Consider the following 27,668-nt stretch of genomic DNA (forward strand, 5'->3'; position numbering starts at 1 on the left):
TATGTTATCACAATTAGGCAAACAAAAAGATGGGAGCAAAAAAGAATGTTATTTATTTGGAAATTGAGATCTTATGATAGGAGCCAGCCAATCCTAACTCCAGTGTGAACACAATGAGCAGGGACCTTTGGAAATCTCAGATACAGAGGTCCTTGGCTTCCCTAAACTACCTTTCCCAAAAATTCTGTAGGAGGCAGATACATGATAGGGAAACGGGAGCACTCGCCAATGTGATATCATCTTCATTCTACCATTATCAAAATGAGGTAGCCGACTCAGGAGACAGTTCTTGGTGTAGCAGGGCCAGGACAGAGCAATGAGTGATGAAGGGCAACAGTGTTGTGTTTAGCCCCTAGGTTTGCACTGTGCCTCCTGTACTAGCTTACTGTATGCAAAGGATGGCTGGAGGATGTTATCAATGTTGTAAGAGTCAATTGTCAGTTGAGTTTGCTTCTCTATGTCAGATGGAGAGGCACTATCTTGTCCTTTCTTTCGAACAGCAAAATACCTTGGCCCAGTCCTTATAACGTGCTGAACTGTTATGAAATTGCTCAGGCATTAAAACTAGGCCTTGCAGAGTACACTTTCTGAGCCCAAAATTATCTGTTTTCCTGTTTGAGTCAGCCTAACCTCCAAATGTGATTAAGGAATTTGACAAAGAGATATGCTATATATTGATTTCTTACAAAATGCATAAACCACTTTTTGAAGCCCACTTTAGCCTTTATTTCATAAAAAATATTATCAGCAGCAGCATCATATCACCACCACCTAATCTTCCAGTTAAAACTGTACTGAATCACAATTAAAATGCATTGTAGTTATTAACTGTACTTATTCCTTGGATGTGTCATTAAACTATACATTGCTCTTTCTTCTTAACATTTAGAAAGGCATGCTATAGTATTATTAAGTTTCCCATCCCACATCAGAATCAGCCAGGCATGCAACATTTGGCCCTGGTCCAAACCTCAATTCAGCACATCAGTCAAAGGGAGCACATATTTGAAATGAAACCAAAGTTGCAGCAAAGAAATCTTTCTAAATTACTGGAGTATGGGTTGTGTTTTCTTTGGTCTCCATTCCATTTGGTCTCCATGGGGATTTTCAACATGAAAGCATCAATGAAGGGAATGTAGCTAGAAACCAAATAAATTTATGTTGGGGAAAATAGATCAAAAGACAGTGGGTGTGGGGGAGTTTAAGTTGAACTGTATGTGAGGGTGGAAAATGACTTTGAGGATAGTAATCTGCAGTGGGTAACTGGTCCGCTTTATCAGTTTTGCTTTTATCTTTACACTGTACAGTAGTGGTACTTTTGCCTTTTATGGCAATAGCTATATCAAGAATGACCATTCTAGCTTCTCCACAAAAAGTAAAACTAGAGCTGGTCTTTAGGGGCCCAGTTCAGTTTGGATTCTGATTTGGTGATTTGAATCTGGATCCTAATCCAAACTGATATTCAGGAATCTGCATCACCAATTCTCCCTTACTGACTTGCATTAAGAGAAGAGAAAGGACTATAATTTATCCCCCCTGTCCCACAATAAAGTTTGGTGATTGTCCCTAAAGATGGAATTAACCTAACCAAATTTAAAATAGGAAACTCCAGGTTTATTTGTTTTTAAGTGCTAGGTACCATCAACATTTACCATTGTATTTAAAATGACCCAAATCTTTATAAACAGTTATTCACTGCTCTTTCTTGGCAATTATGCTGCTTCTGAAGAACTGGAACTTTCCCCCAGAGCAGGCCCGTAGCCAGGATTTTGTTTCGGGAGGGGCTGGGATTTTGGTTGGGAGGGGGCTGAGTCTGAGCGGGAGAGGGTCTATTCTAGCAAAGCTTTTGTATTGTTATCCCAATACCCCCATGCATATGGGATATATTGAACATGGTGATCAGATCATGATATGAATAAACATAACAGTTTAAATAATGAATGTAAGGCCTTTTCGCGGACCAATCTGAGAATTTCGGGGGGAGGGGGGCTGAAGCCCCTCAAGCCTCCCCCCCCCCCCTCGGCTACATGCCTGCCCCAGAGCATCAGTTAGCCAAGCCTGTTAAGAGTTAACATTAAACATTAAACATTGTCATATAAAGAAATATGATAATAAAATGACAGCTCACTCAAGGAGAAAGTACTTTTGTTTCATTCTGCCAGCTGTTCAAGTATTGGGATTCTGTGACACAGCACAAGGGGGAAGGGTGTTACATGAAAATGCATTACTAGTAGTTCAGCTGGTGAAATCTCTCTGACAAATTCATCTGATCCTCCTTAAGGAATTTGGTGCTCTGGTCTGCTGTTGGAAACACTTGTCTCATGGTTCCACAGATTACACACATAATGTCTCCAGAATTCCTCATCTAACCCATAGGAGTACATGGGACAGGAAAGATTGTGAGCAGTTTCTGCCATGCGACTGATTACATGGATCTTCCTGCCACTGTTTTGGCTCTACCTATTTTCAGTTCATTGGGCTGTATTTGTCTTTGCCGCATGTTCCACTATGCTCTTGGAAAGGTTGCCGATGTTTTTAAAAAAATCCTTCCAAATATTCACTAGCTGTCTCAGTTTATCATAGTCATTATCCAATATATATTCTGTTGTTTGCTGCCCCAGTGGTCACTAATTTGGTCAACGATAGAAAGCAAAAAATTTTGAAAAGAAATTGAGATAAATTGTTTGGAATGCAATGGAATCCTGAACCCAATCCAATGACTGAATTGTCTCCTCCCATTTACATCACTCTTAATTCACATCATGATTCCATCAACACAACTCCAACATAGATTGTGAGCTACTAATACAGCACTTTATGTGGTTATGTGTGGACGTAATGAAGACAAAGTAATTGTCAGAAGTGCCTATATTCTGTGGCAGCCCCACCAATGATAAAGATTAAATACTTCAAGTAAAGTTGAGTGTCTAAAGTAATTTGGAATTTTTGACATCCACACTACATTTATCTGTAATAGTAATACATACATACATACATACATACATACATACATACATACATACATAAACTTTATTTATATCCTGCCACCATCTCCCTGAAGGGATTTGGGGCAGCTCACAAAGGCATTCTAAGGTGCACATATAACATACAGCAAGTAAAAAAAAATGGTACATAAGTATAAACAAGTCACATAAAATTATTACAACAACCCCTGTAACACATATAATATAAAATCAAAAGAATATAATTTTAAGAATACCAGTAGATAATACTAGCTGCTGTCCCTTGCTAAAAAGAGACAGTAAGGGTTCATCCTGATGAGGTAACGATATAGGGGTCTCACAGTTTTCCTCCTGCAATTGTTCCTTCTTTTTCCAAGATCCAGAAGTTACTCTGATAACTTCAGGGGGGCTTCTCCTTTTTCCCCCCAAGTCTGTTCTTGCCAGTAAGGTGTATTTTTTATAAATACTTTTATCTACCATTTTCCTCTGCATTCCTCCTCTTCATCCTTTAAGCTGGATCTGAAATGCTGCAGGTGGGTGGATGTGCATGCAGCCACATACGTACAACCAGAGGAGGGAGGAAAAGAGGATAGTAAAAGAGACCGTTCTGCTCTCTTCCCATGTTTTGCAAAACTGCTGCGTGCAGGGAAGAGAAAGGTTGTGCAAAAGATGAAGCAAGGTGAGGGAAAATTGATAATCAGGATTCAGTGTTCAGTTTAAGACTCTCTTGTTGTGTATGCTTGTGCAGGGAGTGATTTTGTAAAAATAGTAATTAGTAAGGAAGTGAAACCCAGGATTTTGATTTTCTTTTAAAGGGTGCGTGGATGTGGAGACAGTAAAAGCAGCCAAAAGTCGGCATGAAACGGAGCTGATCAGTTCAGCATTAGTTACCATTCTGGATGAGCCCGCAGCTTGCTTTTATTTCAGTCTCTTTTGCCGATTAGTCATATTTTAGTACGTAACATACTATTTCAATGCACAAGTGGAACACAAGTGTCTATTTGAATAACAGTAATTAAAGAATTACGGAGCCCCGGTGGCGAAGTGGTTAAAGCACTGAGCTGGAGACCGAAAGGTCCCAGGTTCAAACCCCGGGAGTGGCATGAGCGGCTGCTGTTAGCTCCAGCTAGCAGTACGAAAACATGCCAATGTGAGTAGATCAATAGGTACCGCTCCGGCAGGAAAGTAACGGTACTCTATGCAGTCATGCCGGCCATATGACCTTGGAGGTGTCTACGGACAACGCCGGCTCTTCGGCTTAGAAATGGAGATGAGCACCAACCCCCAGAGTCAGACATGACTGGACTTAACATCAGGGGAAACCTTTACCTTTTTAATTACAGAATATTCCAGTGTTTAGATGTGGGGAATTACAAGAACCATGCAGTAACATTTAGGTACTTTCTGAGTGGGCATGTTCTTGTTTGCTGGCCTACTTGCCAGGGCCGGTTCAAGGCTATACGCAACTACGCAGCCGCAGGTGGCGCTGTTGTCCCAGGGGCGCCAGAGGTGCCTGTGCGTGTGCATGCGCACACGCGCACCCCTGCCTCCTCCTTCCAGCCAGGGTTTCACTTGCTTTTTGATGTTGAAAAATGTCAAGACTTTGAATGGTATTTTTAAAGACTGCTACTTCCCTCCTTTTTTGCAATTGTTAAAACTAATAGAAAATTGATTAATGTTTTAATCGATCAAACACACGAACGGAAGGTCATGTGCATCAGAGCAAATGGCACAGCAAAATAAAACAGAATACTTCTTTTTCTGGAAGAAGTCAGAAGGAAAAATAAATACCAAAAGGTCAAGAAAAAAATACACTTCTTGTACATGGAGAATATAGAATTAAAACAAGAGAACAATTAATTACAGAGGGTTTTGGTTTCCAGTGGTTTTCTTATTTACAGTTAATGGAGAGATTCAGACAAGACAAACAGTCAATTGGTTTTGAAATAAGCAAATCAGAATTTAAGTTAATATCATGTACAAATGATGAACATTTAATTGCTAAAATGTATAAAAGGTTATTGAAATGGGAAATTGTGGATGAGCAAGTTAAAGAATGCATGATAAAGTGGGCTCAAAATATGGGGCACAGTATAATGTTGGATTAATGGGAGAAAATGTGGAAAAAAGGGTTGCAATTCACTTTATGTCATAACTTGAAAAAATGTCTATAAAATGATGTACCGGTGGTATATGACTCATGAAAAACTCTCTAAGATATATAAAAAGAGGTCCAATATTTGCTGGAAATGTAAACAACCAGCGGGGTCCTTCTATCATATGTGGTGGACATGTAAATGTGCCAAGAAATATTGGATTCAAATACACACAGTGATCCAGAAAATTTTAGAGGGAAGCATCCAGCTAAAACCAGAGACTTTTCTATTTGGTCTGACTGATAAAAATAACCAGGATAGACTATGGCAATATATGACCACAGCAGCCAGACTACTATAGGTGCAGAAATGGAAGAGTACAACAATACCAACAATGGAAGAATGGATGATAAAAATGATGGACTTGGCTGAAATGGACAAATTAAAATGTCTACTAAAAGAACGGACATTGAAAACTTTTTTAAAAGACTGGAAACCTTTTATCCAATATTTGCAGGAAGAAGAGAAGGGCTTGCCAATTCTGAGTTTTGAAGAATAAATTAAAGATTTTTTTCCAGTTGATGTTGTAAAAAATTACACCTCTTGCATGACCTAGAAAATATAGCAACAAGCCTGTAAGTCATGCTGGTGTAAAAACATGATCCCAGAATATAACAATTGCTTCTCATAAGTATAGTGGTGCTCTTCCTTTTAAAATACTGTATTGACTTAAGAATCTATTGAAGGTTTCTGAATAACCATGCTGGAGATTGACATTTTCTAATTATCCCCATGCCGCAATGCAAACACCCCTCAATAACTGTGACAAATTGCCTCTGTTCTGCCCTGCAAAAGGACCCCCTCTGGGATGAGTGGGTGTTTCTATTCTCTGCCTAGTTTTTGGTCTCTCACTGCAGCTTCCAGCTAAGCTACCAATTAGTTCCAGTTATGATAAGGGCTTGTGTTTGGCGGATATACTGACGCAGGGACTCTAGAAGAGCAGGGTACTGGGACTGTGTATTTCTATTATGAAGAAATTATCCCCTCTTTTGTCTTCTTCTTTTGGTGGAGAGACAAGGATGGGAAGAAACTTTCTTGTGCCATCTGAGCCACCATTTTCCAAACTGCCGAGTGATGTTAAAATGACACAAACACAGGAACACATATGAAACACAGGAACACATATGAAACTTTTAGTGATAGAAATATTCACTCCCTTGTGTAAAAAAAACAGGATATATGGAATTTCCACCCTGCAGAGCACAGAATGTGAAATGCTACTCTTCTGCAAATGGGAAGATGGCTGAAAGCTTTTGAGGGATGGGGAAAAATGTCATAAAATATTAGACATAGACTGGTCTTCATGCAGCATGCCAGAAATAATATGTGCCAGAAGCACCCAATTTCCATGAATACTAAGGTCTCTCTCCTTTTCAAAATCTCTGTGTGTCTTTCTCTTTTTAAATGACATTTGAACAGCATTTGCATCTCAAGAGCCTCAAAGCACATTGCTTGGAATTGAATGGAGAATTCAGGAGCGTGGTTTTTCAAGCATTTCTACTGAAAATGAGTGACTCCAGGTCAATGCAATTCTTCTTTCTTCTTTCAGGACTTTATTATGAAGGTTGCAGAAATGAAAAAGGAACGATTAAAAAGAAGGACAGCTTAAAGACTTTTTACTGAGGGTTGTTATCAAATTCAGAACTAGGAAATTGTGTTGAACTAAGGCAGAGCAACCAATTCATCTATCATGCACATAAGGCCAAGTGGTGTTTGACTTGATGTCTGTACCCTGGCACAACTCAATGCTATTTTGTTCCCCTCTATTACTCATTTTGAAGACCCTGATAATTTTTACCTCTATGTGTTCTAGAATGCCCTGGTGTGAATGCAGATATAGGGCCCTTCCCAGAGCCGGCCCTAGGTATTTTTCAAATGTAGGCAAACAGAATCCCTCCCCCCCAAACCAATCACTGAATAATACAAGCGTTGGATAAGCAAAAATGTTGGATAATAAGGAGGGATTAAGGAAAAGCCTATTAAACATCAAATTACATTAAGATTTTACAAATTAAGCACCAAAACATCATGTTTTACAAGAAATCAACAAAAAAAAGCAGTCTCAACTGCACCCCTGTATGTTTTGCGCCCGAAGCGACCGCTTAATTCGCCGCATTGTTGGACTGGCCCTGGCCCTTCCACACAGCGATATTACCCAGAATATCAAGGCAGATAATCCACAATATCTGCTTTGAACTGAGTTATCTGAGTCCACACTGCCATATAATCCAGTTCAGTGTGGATTTTATACAGCTGTGTGGAAGGAGCCATAGTGAAGGAACAATTAGGTCAACTTAGCCATTGGATTTGATAGGATTACCCTGGAACTGCTGAAATGCAGCATCATTTGTTGGGCACTTATTCTAGCTTCTCTCCCCTCCCCAGTTAACAAATCTGATATAATCCCTGCATTTTGGTAAAATATTCCTATTTACAAGAAGGGTCCTAAAGATGACAGTCATAATTACTGATCCATTGAGCGTTCTAACTGGATGTCAGCTGTTACCAGCAGTGCTGCAGAATTCAAAGAGGCACAAATTGAGGGCTTAAGAGAGAAATATGCCAAGAGGAAGGCACATCAAGCCAACCCTGACCGGGACCTCCTTACATCTGGAAACCGATGTCTTCACTGTGAAAGAACATGCAGGTCAAGAATAGGTCATCACAGCCACCTACGCATTTACCAAGATGCTAAACTTGGAGGACCATCATCCTTGAGCTTACTTAGGAGGGATTGCCTAAGTAAGTAAAAACAAAGTAAGTACTGACCCATTAGTTTATCAGTTATCTTGGGCTTAAATTAAAAGTGTTGATCAATGGTAATTACATTCTGGAAGAAGATTAGATTGATTTTTGGGGTTCCTTCCACACAGCTATAAAAATCCACATTGAATTGGATTATATGGCAGTGTGAACTCAGGTAATCCAGTTATATAGTAGGTTATCTGCTTTAATATCCTGGGTTATATGGCTGTGTGGAAGGGCCCAAAGTGGGCCACTCCACTGTTAACCGTTCCCTGAACCATCTTGCACTTAGATACATTGCACCAAAAGTAGATAAGTTTTTGTTGTATTTATTGATGTCAAATCAACACCTGATGTAATTCCACATGGCTGTCTCTGGAGCAAATCAGAACAAAACTCCATTGATAGGCAATTTTTATTTTTAATTTAGTTCCTTGTTCTACAACACTACAATGCATAACTCTAGGTTCACTGTAGTAGCCATGGGCATCTTACAAATATCCACCTTAGGTATAAGATAGGGACATGTTCTTGGCCACACTTCAATTTATATTTGGCAGATCTTTCCCAAACTCTGCTGCTTTTACCATATAACTCGTGACAGATTAACTCCATAAAACTTTTCATCCTTTTTATGTTGATGATGCAATCTAATTTCATAGACTCATTTGGGTCTTAAGAGATTCTGAAGGGGCTTCAGCAAATAGTGCACCAATAGTATTTTAAGAATTAACTACTCAAAATCAAAAGGTTTGATATTTGATGAGAAGAAGACGTATTTCTCATGGTCAGTAGAGAATGTGAAAATTGACTCAAATTAATATCTGGTATTTAGTTTCAGGAAACAATGACTGGGTATAATTTGGATCTGCATTAAAAGATGTTGACTGCAATAAAGTATTTGTGTGCATGTGTAAGAGAACTTCAACATGTGTGTGATACTAAAAGGATTCCAGTCTATGTGTTTTCAGTCTGGCATTTTCCACAGAGGGGTTGAAAGAGAATCATGTAGCTCATAGTCCATATGCAGCTTACAAAACCCTTTCAGCAGATCTCCTAGTCCTCCTCCTCCCCCCCCCCCCATTCTTCCCCAAGTGGCCTCCAAGTTTAATGAAAGAAAAGAAAATTACTGTTTCTAGTGGCTTCTAAAAATAGATTAAATTTTGATCATTCTTGCAAAACCAGGTGTTTTTTAAACTATCAATCTTTTCAGTGTGTCTTCTAATGGATAGAAGGGGTAGGAAATTGCCCCAGAGACCACCAGAGGTTTCCCATTCCTGTGTTTGTAAGATCTCACTGTTTGCATGAAGGGGCAATAAGAACTGATAATTCTGAGTGACTACAGAGTACTAAACAGCTTCCATATTTGCAGGATCAGTAGCCCAGTTTCATTTATCGACTTCTGACAAAAATGGCTGTTCTAAGTCTTTCAGTGCAATTCTGTGGAATTCTTGGTATTCATTTCAATAAGGTTCCATATTATCTGTGGTTTCTCTCCCGATATGAAGATCGTACCATACTGAGTGTTTGTGGAGGTGGTGGAAATGGAAGACCCTTGGGGGTTTTGCATTCAGAGTTTGTAATGCACCAGTCATTTATCTCTATTTGTTGTAGACTTATTTATAGCTTGCAGTTCTGTAATATTCATGCTGCTCTGTGGAATTAATGTTTTCTATTCCATAGTCTAGAAGTCATATGCATGATATATTTTATACTTTCAGTCTGTAACAGCATTTGGAATTGGTATATAAACAAACTACAATGATGCCTTAAGGGATCGCTGAAATGTTATCTTGCTTGATATGCAATGGAGTAAGAATAGACAATGGAATATATGGTACAAATGCAGTAAATAAGGAAAAAATGGGTTCTCAAGGACTTGAACTAACAAGAATCCACTAATGGAATAATAACAATGTATTAAATATCATTAAACATTGCATTATATACAATAAATGAATATAAATTTCAGATAAATGGTTACAAATGATAATCAAACTGTTGCATTCACAGTATGATGATTGGTAGTTACATTCACAATGGAATAAACTTTCTTGTTTATTTTCTTGTTTCTTCGTAAAAGAAGGGTAGACCCCTGATCCACAACTGGTTTCAGCTACCTATAGTCTGCAAGTATTGGGTAATATTAATACAATTGTACAAAGTGTTTTCTGGCTTAGTAAAATTAACAACTATTAATATATACTACTTTTGTTATTTAGTTCAAACAATTCAAGAATGTACTCAATGGACCATAAAGTCTTTCATAGATACTGTGGAACCTATTGGGAAGATACAGTGGCTTACAAGTTGTTCTCTTGATACATTAAACACAGAATGAATAAAAATAAAATGAAAAGATATTATGTCTATACTTACAAAACGTTCTGTTTCAAATCAATGATATTCTGCATTCAGGTTTTATTCTACTGCGAGTATGAGCCTAAATGGCTCAACCTGTTGTTTAAATAGCAAAGAATCTCACACAGGTATTCTACAAAGCAGTGTGTAGCATTGAAATCATAAGTTGCATTTAAAGAAATACACCAGATATATAAAAAAACAGTCATAAGAGTTGGTATCATTCAAACCTTTAGGGAATTCTGTCTGGAGAGTGAAAATCCAAAATGATTCACATTATAATAATTTTGTCTGAAAATCAATACCCTTAGAAGGAGTAACAACTTCTAGAATCTGGACCTGAAGTGACTCAGGGCTATGGTTCAAATCTTCAAAATGCTTGTAAAAAATAGAATCAATAGAATAGAATTTTCCACAACCTAGAAATAGCAGGATTTGGCCACCATACTGAAATGGTGGGGGATTTTGGTCTTGCAGTTGGTCTCTGCAATAACCAAAAAGTCAAGTAAAGTAGCATACATTGGAATTACGTACATTAAGTCAACAGGATGTCTTAAATATTTTATTCATCAATCTAAACAACAATTACTAATCCACTTTCTATTTCTTTTTCTGAGGTGTGTGTGTGTGTGGGGGGGGGTCTTCAAATCCCCTCCCTGTGAATCCCCTGGTCCATTTTTCTAGCCTTTTCCTGGGGCTTCCTGTAGGTTAGACTAGATAGCCCTTAGGGTTCCTTTGAATTCTGTGATTCAATGACATCCTAAATCTACCTGAGATGGTACTTCACTCTCTAAGGGTCATCCTTCCTACTTTATTTCCATCTTACCCATTTCACGGCTACTAGTTCGTCAATTCCTGACATCTCCAGGTAAGGCTAAAGTCTCCTGGGTGAAAAGCTGATAAATGGCTTCCTGTCAATGGAAAGAATAATGAACTAGATAGCTCAATGTGACCCACTATAAGTCATCTACTTTCCTTTTCCTTCATGAGATCACAGAAGCCTATGATTCTTTTCTTCTTCTTTTGTTCAATGTCTGATTGCCTGTTCTTCACTAATTTTCCAGAAGTTGCCTTCTAAAGCAGATTTTTAAAACACCTCACATTCATGATCATTATTCCTTTATCCGTTTTGTTTAAAGGTCTGCGGACACACCTACACTGACCCTTAAGTTTGGTCTGATCCAGATGTTGGATCAGGCCAAAGAATAGTCCTCACAGAGACTCCCTCAACTACTGCAGAGGTCGGAAGGAGTCCACAGCACACAGGGGGCCCTTCCACACAGCCATATAACCCAGAATATCAAGGCAGAAAATCCCACAATATCTGCTTTGAGCTGGGTTATCTGAATCCACACTGCCATATATACCAGTTCAAAGCAGAAAATGTGGGATTTTATTCAGCTGTGTGGAAGGGGCCTGAACCTGGGGAAAGAGGGGTGGCAATCAGGACAGTTGTGGTCAGTTCCAGTTAGGAACCACCCCACAGTTGGGGAAAACATGAATTCTGGGCCAGAATTTGGATTTCCCCCCAACTTTTGGTAATGCAGGGCAAGGCTGTGTTAAAGTGGCCTTGCTACACATTACCGCAAATAAGCCCTGTGTGGTGTGGAGCTGCTGCAAGGCTGATCCAAATCTCCACTGATCTAAGTCGTCAGTGTAGATGGGGCCTGGGCTCCAAAACTGACTGAGAAACTTAAAGAACTAATTAAATGGTTTTAAAAAAATTAGGAAACCTTCCTCTTAAAATAAATTATTGCAGTACGTATCACATTTATATTACAATATGGATTACTGTCAGCAGGGTGCTGTCTCATTATCCTTCAAGCACTGTCAAGAAACTACAGATGAATATCTGTTCCTTTCTATTTCAGATACTTTATTATAAATAATCTATAAGAAAATTGAATATCCCACAGGAGACATATCAACTTTCCTGTGAATTAAGAAATTCCAGCGCTTTCGATTTTTACATGCTAGGTTAATGTAAAAGACAGAAAGCTTGATCAGAATGTTTGACTTGATTATGTATGGGTTGGAATGATGCTTGAACTGTGAGCCCATTCATTCATTCATGTTTCTCGAAACAACTTATGCTCATATACACAGTTTTCTTCCCCTTCTTTCATCTACACAACAACCCTGCAAGATAAATTAGCCTGAAATCATCCAATATTGCCAGCACATTTCCTGGTTGAGTAGGCATTGGAATCCAGGTCTTTCTGATCCTAATCTGGCAGACTGCCTACTACACCAAACTGGGCCTCAACAATCATAATATGCTGCATTTAACTGAAAAAATAGATATATCTTTCCTTTCAGTATTTCATACTTTTACAATAGGCCCTCCAGTTGCATGCGGGTTAGGATGCAGAATCAGTGTGAAAGTGGAAAAAAACCGCAAAATTTAAAAATGCATTTCGTATCTGAAAAAAACACAGCTCTAATAATCTTTATGTCCCCCAGTGCAACTCTGTGGTCGACTTCTGCTAGAAGTTGACCATAGAGTTGCTCTGAAAGACCTAGAGGTTCTCTCTAGAACACACTAGGTCTTTCAATACAACTCCAACACAAGATTTATAAAACCTTGATGTAAACTGTTTTTGCTTTCTTTAAAAAAAAAGTACAGGCAATCCCTAAGTTTCTGTGATGCCTCATGGGCCTTGTAGTCCTGTTCCTAGTGCTATCGTGGCAGATGAAGATGAAAACATGGGGTTTTCGCCGGTTCAACAAGAACCGGAGTCCTTTCACCTGCCGGATGTTGATGTTTGTCCTCAAGAATTCAGTAAAACAGACCTTGGGCATTCCTCGCCTCCGTTTCCCAGGAGGGAATTTTACTCTAGAGACAGAGGAGTCAGACAAGCAAATCGCAGGAGTTTACGGATCGCTGCCAAACAACAGGCTGATTAGGCCTGCTTCCCTTGGGAAATTCTAAGGAGTCTTGCATCTGGGCAGAGTTGGGTTTCGCTTCTCGTTCTCTAGGGAAAGAGATTGTTGGCGGGAAAACGGGACCCAATATAGGTGTTTGACGTGGGAGATTCTTTGCGGAGTCAACAGAGTGAGATCGTGTGTGGACTTCGTAACCCCAGTTCCTTGCTTCCCGGATCAAGAATTCAAGTACTGCCTTGCTTTGCTGTTATCCACGGACCTTGTTCCAAGATTCACTGTTTGCCTTGTTTCCAGTCACGGACCTCGTCAAAGAACCAAGTCTATTTCCAGCCTTGTTGTCAAGCTTCCTTGGACTTCTAAGACTCGGACATTTCCCCACACTATTGCTTGGCAATAGTGTGTGTTTCGGTATTGGATAAAGAACTTTGAACTCTAATATCATTTATTGGACAATACATTTTTGGACTATATTTGACCTCATTTGAAAGGTCTGCTTCTGAACTATATTCTTCACTTGATTTTATTGCTTTTATATATTTCCTTAATAAAGATATTAGATAGAGATTGGCCTCCATGTATGGTTCTTGGTGCCCAGCTGCCAGGGGTCTGACAGTTTCAACATTCGACTTACAAATGACATAGTTAAGAATGGAGGTGAGGCAATAGGAATTGAGGGAAATCTGTCCCTCACTCATGAAAGAGTTATCATGGGGAGAAGGTGTCTCCACTGAAGCTTTATCACAATCCTTGTTTCTACAACAACCCATTTTTTTTCCAAATCCAATTCTCACAGGGACAGAAAGTGAAGTGAAATCTTCTGAACAGGGGCAGACAGCAAAAGGGGTATTAACCCTTCCTTATGCTATCCCAAGTTTTGTGTGTGTGTGTGTGTGTGTGTACACGCACACACATATGGGGTTACACTTAAAAATGTACATGTTCCAATTTACATACAAATTGAACTTAAGAACAAACCTACAGAACCTATCTTGTTTATAACCTGGGGACTGCTTATATTGTTGTTCTTTTTGTGTTTGTCAGATAGATAATTTTCAATATGTCCACAACTGACTGATAAGTTCCCTTGATTGAAATACTCTGAAATAAATGAGAGCTGCATCAGAGCTTCTGTTCAAATCCTGCTTCAGTTGGTCTTATGTTGCTCTGCACCAATGCATATTAGCAAGACAACAAATTGTGTGCAGTGTAACAGTGCAAATGTATGTTTTATAATGAGAGAAGAAGAGGCAGGCACAGCTCCTTCAGGCCTAGGCCCAAGGGTTGATGAAAGGCCCTCCCTCCATCCCAACTGCCACTGCCCTGGCCTCGGAGAAAGAGAAGAGTCAGGCACAGCTGCATCATGCTGAGACCCGTCAGAAGAGAATACACCCTCCATTTGACTCAGGCTTGTTCTCTGCTGCCCCTGAAATTAGGACTCAGAGCAATGGGTTCAAATTACAGGAAAGAAGATTCTACCTGAACATTAGGAAGAACTTGCTGACTGTATGAGTTGTTCAACAGTGGAACTCTCTGCCTCGAAGTGTGGTGGAAGCTCCTTCCTTGGAAACTTTTAAACAGAGGCTAGATTGCCATCTGTCAGGGATACTTTGATTGTGCTTTCCTGCATTGCAGAGGGTTGGACTACATGGCCCATGTGATCTCTTCCAAATCTATTATTGTATGATTCTATGAAATACACAGATGTCACTATATCATCATCATCATCATCATCATCATCAACAACAACAACAACAACAACACATGGTTTGTAAAGCTTGTGATACATTTCATGAACAAAGATAACATCTAAATGTATAATCCCTGCTGTTCACTTATCTGTGTTTTTTTTCATGATGCAGAGGATTATAGTAAATCAGTATTCTACTTCATTTTCTTGTATTTACACAAGCCAAAACAAAATCAGAGAACATTTTTCTCCTTCTGGCAAATCCTCTGATATCTTTGCCCCAAACTGTTAAGTTCCATTATATTGAATCGTGATTATATAGCAACTCTGCAGATTCCTTAACTCCCAGCCACCAGTGATATGATTGATCTCCAAGATGATCTGTTTCCATAGTGATGTATATGTTTGTTTGTATACTGTGTGCCATCTGGTTTTCAAAGTTCAGAGTCTTAAGAAAGTAATCCAACTGATTAAAATGTTGAGTCTCCACCATCAATTTTTCATTACATCCATCAGGTTTATCATTTAATTAGAATTATCAAATAAGTCTGATTCTGTGTGAAAAAAAGGAAAGGTAAAAATATGTTGTACTGCTCCATTATCCAGGTGGAGGCCACTTGGGGGCACTAGCGAGAGAGAAGGATAATCCATTTTATGGGGGCGGAGGGTGGGTAAAAGGAGTAAACCCTTTACCCCTGTTTTCCCATTATTTTCCCCACTCATGTCCCTGTTGTGGAAACAACCCTCGCTTATGACATGGGAAGTGGGGAGGGGGAATAACCAGAGAAAATGGGGGAAATTGTTTTCCTCCTTCAACTCCCCTACTGTAAAATGGACTATCATTCTCTATCACTCAGTAATACTACTACTACTACTACTACTACTACTACTACTAATAATAATAATAATAATAATAATAACTTGATTCTTATATCCCACCCCATCTCCCTGAGGGACTTGGGGGGGTTTACATGGGGACCAAGCCCAGTAATACAGCAATAAAATATATCAACATAAAATACATTTCAATTACAATGAATTAATACATAAAAACATATAAAATATCATAAAAACATAAACTCAACAACAGCCAATAACCACTATCTGAGCTCAATGGGCATGTTCAGAATTGGAGGCAGGGCCATAATGATACATATGCAATATATTGCAAGGCCACTAGTAAGATGGGCTAGTAATAAAGTGCAGAGGCTGGGTATAAGGTGGAGGTAGAAGGACCCCCTAGTAGCTTCCACTTGGATAATGGAACAGTACCAAATATTTATCTTATCCTCTTGTCACTAAGGTTATTCTAGTATTTCAGCATACTGTTGTTGTTTGCTGGCATTCAGCATTGTCACGTCGAAATGAGGATCTGTAATCTTGAGTTATGGATCTGTAACTGCTCGGTATTCAGTAAGATTACATCACTTTACTGTAAAACTACAGTATAAAACTGCTACCTCAGCCCAATTTGAGAGCCAGCCACTATATCGGACAAAGAAGGTCTGTTCAGTTTCCAATGAACGTGTAAAGAAGATGCTGTTTCCAGCCTCTCCCGCACTGAGTGCCTCTATATTGTAGAATTAAGGCAGTTTGACACTTTTTAACTGCCATGGCTTGATGCTATGAAATCATGGGTGTTATAGTTTTGCAAGGCCTTCTCTGTCAAATAGAGTTGGTGTTTCACCAAACTACAACTCTCGGGATTCTATAATGTTGAGTCAAGACAGTTAAAGTGGGGTCAAATTAAATTTATTATATTTATTACATTCTTCAGTATGGATGCCCTCTCCTTCTTTGAGCCCTGATCAGAAGCTAGTTAGACCTCCTTTGCCAGATTCAGCACCTATGCTCTTAAAGTGGGCTTGGAGACATTAGTTTTACAGACATAATTAAACAGCAGGACCAATCTAGTAGAAATCCAAAGAGAGGTGTTAATTTTTAAGACAAGCTCAACAAAGGAGGCAGGGACCCTCTCGCCTTTCTCTTCTTTTGGAAAGTATCATGCATGAATAGGAAACAGGATCTTCATTATATGGAAGCTTTTTGCACAAGCATGATCTGTGATTTTCCAGGGGTCTTGCTCATGGGGCTGGCCTCCAAGCAAATAGGATGACCTCCACTTTCCACACAACAAAATAACACACACAAAAAAAGGATTCATGCATCCCAAGGCTTCCTTTCATATTTGGAGAGACATAATGATTGACATAATGATTTCTGCCAACCTAGCAGTTAGAAAACATGCCAATGTGAGTAGATCAATAGGTACCGCTTCAGTAGGAAGGTAACGGTGCCCCATGCAGTCATGCCGACCACATGACCTTGGAGGTGTCTACGGACAACGCCGGTTCTTTGGCTTAGAAATGGAGATGAGCACCAACCCCCAGAGTCGGTCACGACTGGACTTAACGTCAGGGTAAACCTTTACCTTTACCTAATGATTGACACCTGGAAAAGGACACTTGCAATGCAAGTGTCCCAGTTTTGCAGGTGACAAAATTCTAGTGTTGTGGTTCATATGCAGGCTTGGTGGAAGATTAGTGAGGTTTATTGGTATTCTGTAATTTTTGCATTTATTTACAGGTTGATTATTTGGGGTGAACAAACTTTTTCAAAATGGGAGTGGATAGTCTGGGACAGCACTTTTGAGCTCTTTGATTTCTTGAAAAAGTTATAGCTAAACTGAACAGGAAAGGGTAAGATGGAGAAAATCAGTTGAAGTCCGAGAGTAGAGTAGATTTTGAAAGAGTTTTATTAGGTATTTCCTGTTTATATGACTGAACACTTCCATGGCTTCAAGAAATGTTAATGCTATTTTACCTTTTTGATATTTGTGAAGTACATGACATTTAAAACCCTTCATATAGTCAAATACCTGCTGATTGCGGCAGATTTAACACTTGAACTATATGTAATATATATGTAAAGTAGAGTTGTTAATATTTTACTATTTCATCCTTGCAATTGAGAATGTATGATTTCCATTTTTCTCCTGCTGAGGTGAAAAGAAATATGTCTCACCAGCTATACACATGGGGAAATTATTCTGCACAGAAAAATATGTAGACTTTTGTATGAGAATTGTGGGTTCTGTGCAACTCTTCCCCACTGTTTCTAGACAGCCACTTGCCTCTTTTCTTTCTATGTTTTTGTTCTGCTAAAATCCAGCAATCTTGTACAACAAAATGAGGTGTCTCTTTTTGTTGCAACCTTTTAAAAAAAATTGCACAAGATTTTGGACTGTAATATTTTTGTGGTGCTTTTTTAAAAATAAAGAATAAACACTACATATTTTTGTCCCTGACTGTTTACACGGGCCAATTTGCCTGTTGTACACCATTCCATTGGAGGTCCATTGAGCTGACAATTGAGTCTCGAAGATGTTTTCACCCTGTATCTACCAGTTGGTGGAGCTGCAACAAATACAAGCAACAATCCTTCTTCTGATGGCAATAGCCCACTTGCTGCTTGGATTAGTATCATGTCCTTTATGCTCTGATTGCCAGGTGAACAGACCTCTGTTTAATCAGTTGCCTGGTTCTTAAGGTGGAATGTGTTAGCATTTATGTTGACTAACAGTACAATTATATAGTCTTAGTGAACATGAATCAGTTACACACACATAACTCTAGTTTTTTTAAATCCATAACTGCTACTTTGGGCCTCATGTTGAAAGAAAATAATTAAAGCATGTTTAAGCTAAGCAATTCAGCTGAGAAGAGGAAGCAACCAGTGGAGTAGAAGTAAATTGCAGACACTCATCATAACATTGCCTATAGCTGTGCTATGAATTTCAAAACTGCAGGCAGCTATTGATCCATGTCAGCAATGCAATACTGGCTTTTTAATCTGTGCTAGAAGCAGGCCTTTTCTAAAGATTAGACAAAGTATAAACACACATATAAATATGGGAGAAGCTATTCAAAAGCCAGACCTTCCTCAAATAGTTGGTATTTTAGTAGGAACAGCTTAAAACACTATTCTTTTAGAAAAAATAGCTGAACTCTCTCCTATTCCATGCTTTTCAATCTACTATGGGAACTGTAGCTAAGTCCAGAGGAAACAGTGGTGCTTGAATTGAAATTGGCAAATGATACCCTTATGCCAAGCAATCAGTGGCTAGCATCATCTACGTAGGCAAATGTAGTCCTTATGCTTATGAGGAGCACTCCTAGCAGAAATTGGGATTCTCTTTATTCTTTCACAATGCCCAAAGCCCACCTCCCCACTGCACTGTGATAACCCCCTCCCATTCAGTTTTTGACATCATCCACTGAAACCTCGGATGATCTCAATAGAGTTCAGTGGAAATCCTAGATGTGCATCTGGCCATGGAGATATTCACCACCTATGAAATATCACAGCTTAATGGCAAGTTCTGAGGATAGTGACAGATGAGTTGTAGCAGAGTTCTGCATGTAGAACTTCTCTGAACCATTAAGTCCATTAAGTCCAGGCATTTTGTCACTGCAAGCTGTGGTTTCTGTGGAAATCATCATATGGGGCTCTAGTCTTAAAAAAATCACCCAATCTTCTTTGGGGACTTGTAGGTTTTCTACTGAAAAGTTCCCTTACACATATAATTGTCCTTAATGGTTGTGTGTGCAACAAACATCTGCATAGTCAAAGATGCAGGAAAGGGAATTTTCCACAATAAAGATCATGGACCCTAAATCTGGGGACATTCTGGAGGACAGGGACCAATATATCTATTTTCCTTCATAATAAAAGTGACCAACTGATGTGTTTTTCAGAAAGAATGAAGAACATTATCTGCAGACTGACACTGATTAAAACCGTTTACTGTGCCGTTTGTAACTGACTGGAAGACTGTGTTCCTATGCCATTAATTTGCAATTTCCACTCATGTTGTTTGTCAACACTTTCAAAATAGCACTACAATTTAGACACAGCAGGACAATGCCTTGGCTTTTTTGTTGTCTCTGTTTTGTTTCTTCTGTTAAATCAGTCCAGTTTCATGAGAGTAATAAGTGAGTTGAAAGGTACACATTTTGAATAGCTTTTCAAAATGCTTGATTTAAGGCCTATTCAGCATATTTTTTTAAAAAAATCAAATGAACATTTCAGCCCTGGTTCAACTGCATTATGATTGTGTACATCAAAGGAATGTCAAAGGTTTACTCCAGTGCATTTTGAAAGTGAGTCTCGCAGTGGGATTGGAGGAGCTTGAAAATGTGAGCGCTATATGCGAGTCCCTCACATTGATACGCTCAAGTCAGGCTTAATTACCATTCTTTGTCACACTGAACATGCCATAAATCAAAGTAAAAAATTCAAAAGAGGAGAAACTCATTATCAGGACGTTGTACAAAAATGTCATGCATTAACAAGGAAAAATTTGGGTTGCTCCCTATAATCACTTAGCTATGCTTTATATAGAGCTGGTATTCAGGAAGATTGTCTGAGATTTTCAAGACTCATTTAAGAGGATATCCTTCCTCATAAATAATAAAAAGGTGCAGCACATGAATAATGATGAAATGTGAATCAGTCCCTGCTCCTTTAAGAACTGTGCAAGGCTAGATAGTTTAGGATAAATTACTTGAAAGGTCAGCTTGCGTGGTGGGATTTATTTAAAAGCCAGGCCTAGCCCATTTCTGAAGGAGCTTGAAGAAGCATGAGGGAGGGGGAATGCATCTATACTATGGAATTATTGCAGTTTGACACCACTTCAACTGCCATGACTCAATGCAATGGATTCACAGTTGTAGTTTTACAGGGTCTTTAGTCTTCTCTACCAAGAAGTACTAGTGCTCCACCAAACTTCAACCTTCAAGATTCCATAGTATTATAGACGCACCCTTTGTTACAGCCTCATTGAATGGTTGGGGTAATGATGGAAACATTGGGTACATCCACATAGTAGAATTAATGCAGTCTAACATTTTAGCAGCCATGGCTCAATGCTATGGAATCATGGGAGTTGTAGTTTTTGAAAGTTCTTTAGCCTTGTCTGCCAAATAATGTTAGTGTCTCACCAAATTACAAGAAAAGACTGGATTTCTCAAGAAGTCTCTGTATTGTTTCATCTGAGAAAAGCTTTAGGTACTGTTTTGTAAAATCAGCCAATTACTGTTCAAAATAAAGTTTAAACTTTGTTGTAGATAGAAACTTCAAGGAACTAGTCCTTGCTTCCCTCTTGTTTAGGATTTCCCCATTGCACCTAAATCTGGTGTCTTCAAATCCAGAAAGAAATACATTTAGAATTAGACATGTTGGTCATACCACCAAACAAAATAGAAATAGTGCACTGACATCAACAGCCTTATGCAATGTCTGCTTCAGAATGGTTCTAATGGCAACATTAAGCTTTTTGTTGTTCACTGAATAGACAGTTGTTATTATGACAGTGTGGAGCTCAGGATGTAGCCATGACACACATTTATAGATGACTCATAATGTGAGTTAGAACATAGTGGCAATTTGTCTATTCTTAAGAAAACCACAATTTCCCCCCCTACATGGTTTTGTGAGGGGGGGAAAAAGAGAACGGAGCTGTAAAGTAACTCCTAGAAATTGTTTTGCAGATGAACATTTTAAAGACTGACAAAAAGATCTGATTCTAAACTTTGTTATTTAAAATGTGTTGTGGAGTTAATTATTATGAAATAACACTATATAACTTGAAGCTGGTCTTGAAATAATGATTCCAAGTGCTACATTTTAAGAAACTAATAAACAACTGATCCTACAGTTCTTGGTCCTACTGTTTATATTTGAAAAATGGAAGAGACAGAATTAGAGGCACCTAAAAGATAAGTAAAATAAAATAAAATAACAACCTTGATTACATTCAACCTTGGATACTGGTATTAGTGTGGAAGATGGCTAGTATACATCCTTGTCAACCAGAGCTAAAGGAGGAACCCAAAACTATGCAACATGATTCCCAAACATTCCAAAATAATAAAAGGATGGGGGAGTGGACTGAACTTGATCATACATTTAACATGTTATAAAATGAAGCTCTCCCCCAGATAGTGGAAGCCAGTTACTTGTCACAACCAATTTACTGTCTTCCTCAACATGTGCTTTGCTTCATTATTGGTTATTAAAAGGTAAATAGCACTATTTATTTGGAATGATCTGTTAGGAAATCCTGTGTTTATTGCAGGCATGTATATTCCTGATGATATCTAGTTTTACCCTGAAATACGTTGTGCTGTATTCTAACAATATCCCTATTATTACTCAGTATAGATATATTGTTTACCTTCACATTCTTTTTGAAGATTGTGGGCCCTTGGCATCTGCTACGATTTGGTTCCAGGACACCCTGTGGATACCAATATCTGTGAATACTCAAGTCCCATTATATGCATCTGTGTATTCAAAGTGTGTCAATTATATACATAAGTATATAATCACATAAGTCCATCCATCTCCCTCATGTCCACACATGTCTAAAATAGTTCATATGACGCAAGGGGACCTCTCACCCATGCTGCTTTGTCTGTGAACTGTAGAGAAACGGAAAGAACTGGGGCTGGTTAAAATTGTCTTCTGAGCTCCCAATGTGTGTGGAAACGGTCAAAGGTGTGTGTGTGTGTGTGTGTGTGTGGAAACACGTGGGATCCGTCAAATTTGCCTGTGTTGAATTGCTTCAATGACATGGAGTACTGGGCATTCCTAGAGGCAGCCTCCTGCCGAGAATTGATATTTATCTCCTAAAATCCTGCTTCATGAGTCTGGCATGGTAATTTAAAAAAAATTAATTAATTATTAGGAATACCACAGATTCAAGATATAACTGCTTTCTTTTTCCTGTCTTTTCTTCTTTGTGATAATCTTGACTTTTGAATTTGTACTACTGCTAGCGTTTTTACTTTGCCTTCTCTTTTTTTTTACCAACTACAGAAAGTTGTAGAGTCTTCTCCTGAATGAGACTAAGGAGATTGGGAGGAAAAGGAGCCCGGAGAAGTTCTGTTTGCCTTAAGAACGATTTCACCTGTCTTCTTGACAGTAAGGCGATTGGGTGGGAAAGGAGAGGAGCCCAGAAAAGTGGTGCCTGCCTTAATAAGGATGCCATCTGTCTCCTCTACAAATGGTTGAGCTAGAGGTAGAGGAGGCAACCCTGTGTGATGGGGTAAATGATTTCTGTTTTCTTTAAAGATGGAATCCCACACAAAGAAGACGATTCTACGCACAAAGAAAATGATTTCCCTCACTTTCCCATTTTCTGTGTGATGAAGTCCAAGGTTTACTTTTGGGTTTAAAAAAATTATTTCAAGCCATGGATGGCTGAATCCATTGATACAGGATAAAAATTTAGCTTATTTAATTTATACCCTGCTTTGTGGGCACAATTATTTTTTTGTAGTGAAAAGAAGGAAAATGAGAGAGAAAGAGAGGGGGGGGGGGAATGTTAGAGACGAGTTTTCTTTGTTTTTCATGGATTGCCTTTCTTTCTGAAAGGATAGAGTTCTACTCTATTAGACCAAGCTTTCATTTCTTATAATCATATTGGATTAGGCAAGAGCCACAAGAGAAATATGAAGAAGCAATGCAAACTTGAAATGATAAGTAGGTAGTCCAAAAATCTGATGAAACATATTTGTTGTGAGTCTGAGCTTTTGAATTCTTTCTTTAGTATCAGGGTCACAAAGGGTTCAAGTTCATCTTTTGTACTGTGGGAAAAAGATATGATTTAGAATAACTATATAGTCGGACATGTGGAATACTTGCTGCAATTCCCTCTTCCAACTAGATATATACAGGCACAGGAGAAATGCAAATAGTTTTGCATCTGGCCACCCTACATGGAACACATAATTTTGTTAAGTTAGCAGACATGAGTATCTCTACAGCAACAAATTACCTCACACATTCCTGAAAATGGCTTTCCAAGTAGTCAGGTGGCTCTTCCCTTTTGAAAATCTTATTTTCCTACTTGTTAGAAAAGAATTAGGAACCATTTTGTGACTGCATCTCTTCACTTGGAATGGGAACATAGATGTAACTGTCAAAAATTATTCCCATTCCCTAGGCCCTTGGAACAGAAGAGGGCAACAAAAGATAAGGTTTGGCTGATGTTCAATTAGAATTCGAATTAATTTATCCACACCCAACAAAATGCCCTCTCTAGGCATTTTCTAGGTCCTCAATTCATATGGGCCAGAAGTCCTCAATTTCAATTGGGTTTGCTATTCCAGTAGAGTCTCACTTATCCAACATAAACGGGCCAGCAGAACGTTGGATAAGCGAATATGTTGGATAATAAGGAGGGATTAAGGAAAAGCTATTAAACATCAAATTAGGTTATAATTTTACAAATTAAGCACCAAAACATCATGTTATACAACAAATTTGACAGAAAAAGTTGTTCAATACGCAGTAATGCTATGTAGTAATTATTGTATTTATGAATTTAGCACCAAAATATCACGATGTATTGAAAACATTGACTACAAAAATGTGTTGGATAATCCAGAATGTTGGATAAGTGAGACTCTACTGTATCTGCATTTTTATGTATCTATACAAAGTCTGAGAATGAATCCCGTGGATACAGAGATCATATTGTATCGACACTGTGCAATGTGAAAGGGTCCCTGGTAGCAATCTGGGCTTTGTTGGTCTATCCACCACCATCAGGGAAGTCCACCAAGAGTCTAGTAACATAAAAAGTGGTCCACAGAGTACAGGTTCACCCTCATTTGAAATCTGGTTTTGGTTAAAAGCAAATTCTGTTCATGAGAAAAGTGATTGCACAGACTGGTGTTAGAAATGAAAGAAACTGTTCACATAGGCACAACAGCAAAATTGTCTCTGAACTTTAGTTTCAAGGGATCCCATTGTGGTCTGAAAATGGTTTGAGGTTCCATAGCCTGAACTGTGCTCACCCTGGCCCAAGAAAATTAGGATCTCTTATTTTTACATGTGTTGTGCATGATGCTATGTAAGCAAAACCTCATTGTAACCAAATTTCTTCCTGTATTTCTTTTCTAGAAACAGGAAATGGGGAAAACATCAGCTCACTTGTCCCTCTGGAAATTCCCAAGATTCTTTTTGCAGTGGCTCCGTGACCTTCATTTTCAGTGCATGTTCCCTCATTCCCAAAGGGAGGTTAGCACAACCCACACTGTCTCCTCCAAGGACCTTTGGGAGAATATGTTGTGTGTTAATGATGGGGAAGAGAAATTCCTCTGAGTCGTAGTATCCTGCTGATACAAATGATCAGTTCTGCCTACAAATCAAAAACAGGTCCCTTAACACTGATTTTCCAGTGCCTTTTCAAAGCCTTACACTTTTGCACATTCATCATAAAAATACGGTGTTCAGCTTTTTGGGTGCAACTGTCCAGAAAGTGGCACAAAATCTGCTGTTTATTTGCTGCTGGCAAAAATGCAGCACTGGATTTGATATTTTAACAGTGAGTGGTTGCACATGTTAGGAAAATGCAAAATATTTTCCTTTGGATGTACTTGAGGTCACATTGGTGTATGCACAGTGCCATAGCTTCAAGCTTCGCTTACTGTCATGGTAGAATACAGATGATTTTCCTGGCTGTACATAGAAGGATACCTCAAGATGGTGGATTACAACATCCAGTATTCCTCCCTACTGACTACTCTAGTCAAGTCCAACAACATCTGGAAGTCCAACAACATCTGGAAGTTCACGTGAATCTAATATCTGGTCTCTAGCAAGAAAAAGAAAAGTTTTTTCTGTACATTTTAGGAGAACAATTATTTGTAAACAACAAAATGTTTTTTGGGGGGAGCCAATTACATGAATGAAAAACACAACCCACACTGTTTTAATTCTGAGTCATTACAAACAGTATAATGCATTTTAAAGTGAGGCCTTCCAATATACAATTACCATGATCCCTCCAGTGCTCTAAACTTATACCTCATAAATTATTGTGGCTCTTAGAATGAAGGAAGTATTTCCATTTGCTGGAGCAACACTGTTTGGAAAGATGCTACTGAAAGAACAGCTGCTCAGTTCATTTCACCTCACTTTTTATGGCATCCAGAACAACTTAGACTCAAACTAGATGACAGCCCAGAATATTTTAAGAAAGTCAACTGACTATCATTGCACATTATTACCTTCATGTACATATTTTGAATTGTGCATGCTTTATTTTGTAATTGGTCACTGCAAGGTGAACAAGAATTTAATTTTCAAATGTGATTGTCAAGGCATATATGTTTGAAAAATCCCATTGTGGAGGTGAAGCAGATTTATTGCAAAGACTATATATTCTCCCTAACATTTGCTGTGTTTTCTGGCTGTGGTGTTACGTGTTTGATCATTAGATCCGGAATGAAAAGTGGAGAGGGCTTCTGTACTTTAATGGCTGGGTAGAAGACAGGATTTCCAGAGGCACTGCTAGTTACCTGGTTGCATGACAAGCAACCATTGCAGAAACTCCCTTTCTTGTAAAACCATTAAAGATACAGGAACCCAACCTGGTTTTTAACATGGCAACTCTAAGCCAAGATAAAGAAAGGATATGAAGTGTTCTAACATCAAGACATAAGTTGTCATTAAAAGTATGTAACAAAAAATAACATGTTGCGAAAGAGGACCCTGATGGCAAGTGCTCTTTTTGGGCCATTTAATATGATTTTTTTTCAGATGTAGCTCTGCATGCCACAACAAATTTAGTTTTCAGTATAGTTTTTCTCATCCAAAGTGAATGAACTGAATGACTGAATAAATGCACAATCATGTGAATGCAGTAGCCTAACTGTGAGTATATCCAGTCTTGGGCAACTAACCAGTGCTGGCCCTACCAGAGTGAGACAACTGTCGGGCTGGCACTGGAGGATACAGTGTTCCCCTGCTACTTTGCGGTTCACTTATTGTGGACTCGCTGTTTCATGGGAAAATTATTTATTTACCCCATTACTACTGCTTCTCCTCCTCAGGGCTGCCTCCTAGCTTCGGCCCTGCCATGTGGCTCTGGCTGCCTCTGCCAGGGAAGAAGGAATGCTGCTCTACTCCGTGAGTGAGCAAGGAAGGGAGGGCGGCAGCAGCGGCAGAAGAGCCTGGAAAAGGCGGTCAGACTGTGTGGTGGAGGCTCCTTCTTTGGAGACTTTTAAGCAGAGGCTGGATGGCCATCTGTTGGGGGTGCTTTGAATGAGATTTTCCTGCTTCTTGCAGGGGGTTGGACTGGATGGCCCATGAGGTCTCTTCCAACTCTACAATTCTATGATTCCTCTTCTGCCGCCGCTCCAGCTGGCCATGCTGGGAAAGGTGGAGGACTCGGAAGAGGGGCCGGAGTCCTCCACGAGTCCTGTCCCCTCTTCCGAGTCCTCCATGTTTCTCGGAATGGCCAGCTGGAGCGGCGGCAGAAGAGGAGTCTGGCTGCCTCTTCCAGGCTCTTCTGCCGCTGCGGCCGCCCGCCCTCTCTTGCTCACTCACCAAGCAGAGCGGCGTTCCTTCTTCCCTGGCAGAGGCAGCCAGAGCCACATGGCAGGGATAAAGCAAGGGGGCAGCCCTGAGGAGGAGAAGCAGCAGCAATGGGGTAAATAAAATAATGTATAAATATTAAAATTAAAATAGCGTCCCTACTTCACTGATTTCTACTTATTGCGGAAGGTCCTGGAATGTAACCCCTGCGATAAGTGAGGGAACACTGTATACAAAAATGGCAAGGTGCTGAAGGACACAGAGCTGCACGGGCCTCCTTAGCTAAGCTGCTTCCTTCTGGTTGTGTGCAAGATACTATCCTGTCATCTTTGGTGAAGTAAGATACAAACAACAGGATGGGTGGCACGAATTATGTAGACTGAAGCACAATCTTTTTCTTGATATCTTATGGTGGCCTCACAACTAGCTATATATTGTTCTCCAGGATAATAACTGCATGTGGAAAGCAAGTCCTGAATC

The 27,668-nt window shown here is 39.2% G+C and overlaps 1 long non-coding RNA gene across 1 annotated transcript; it reads left to right on the forward strand.

Annotated features, from left to right (window-relative positions):
* Positions 1-3,550: 3,550 nt before the first annotated feature.
* Positions 3,551-26,765, forward strand: LOC134298446 (uncharacterized). Its single transcript, XR_010005544.1, has 3 exons — positions 3,551-3,642; positions 6,669-7,876; positions 22,680-26,765. It is a non-coding gene; the product is annotated as an uncharacterized LOC134298446 (long non-coding RNA).
* Positions 26,766-27,668: the final 903 nt, after the last annotated feature.

This window comes from Anolis carolinensis, chromosome 1 (genome assembly GCF_035594765.1).
Source record: "Anolis carolinensis isolate JA03-04 chromosome 1, rAnoCar3.1.pri, whole genome shotgun sequence".
Lineage (NCBI taxonomy): Eukaryota > Metazoa > Chordata > Lepidosauria > Squamata > Dactyloidae > Anolis > Anolis carolinensis.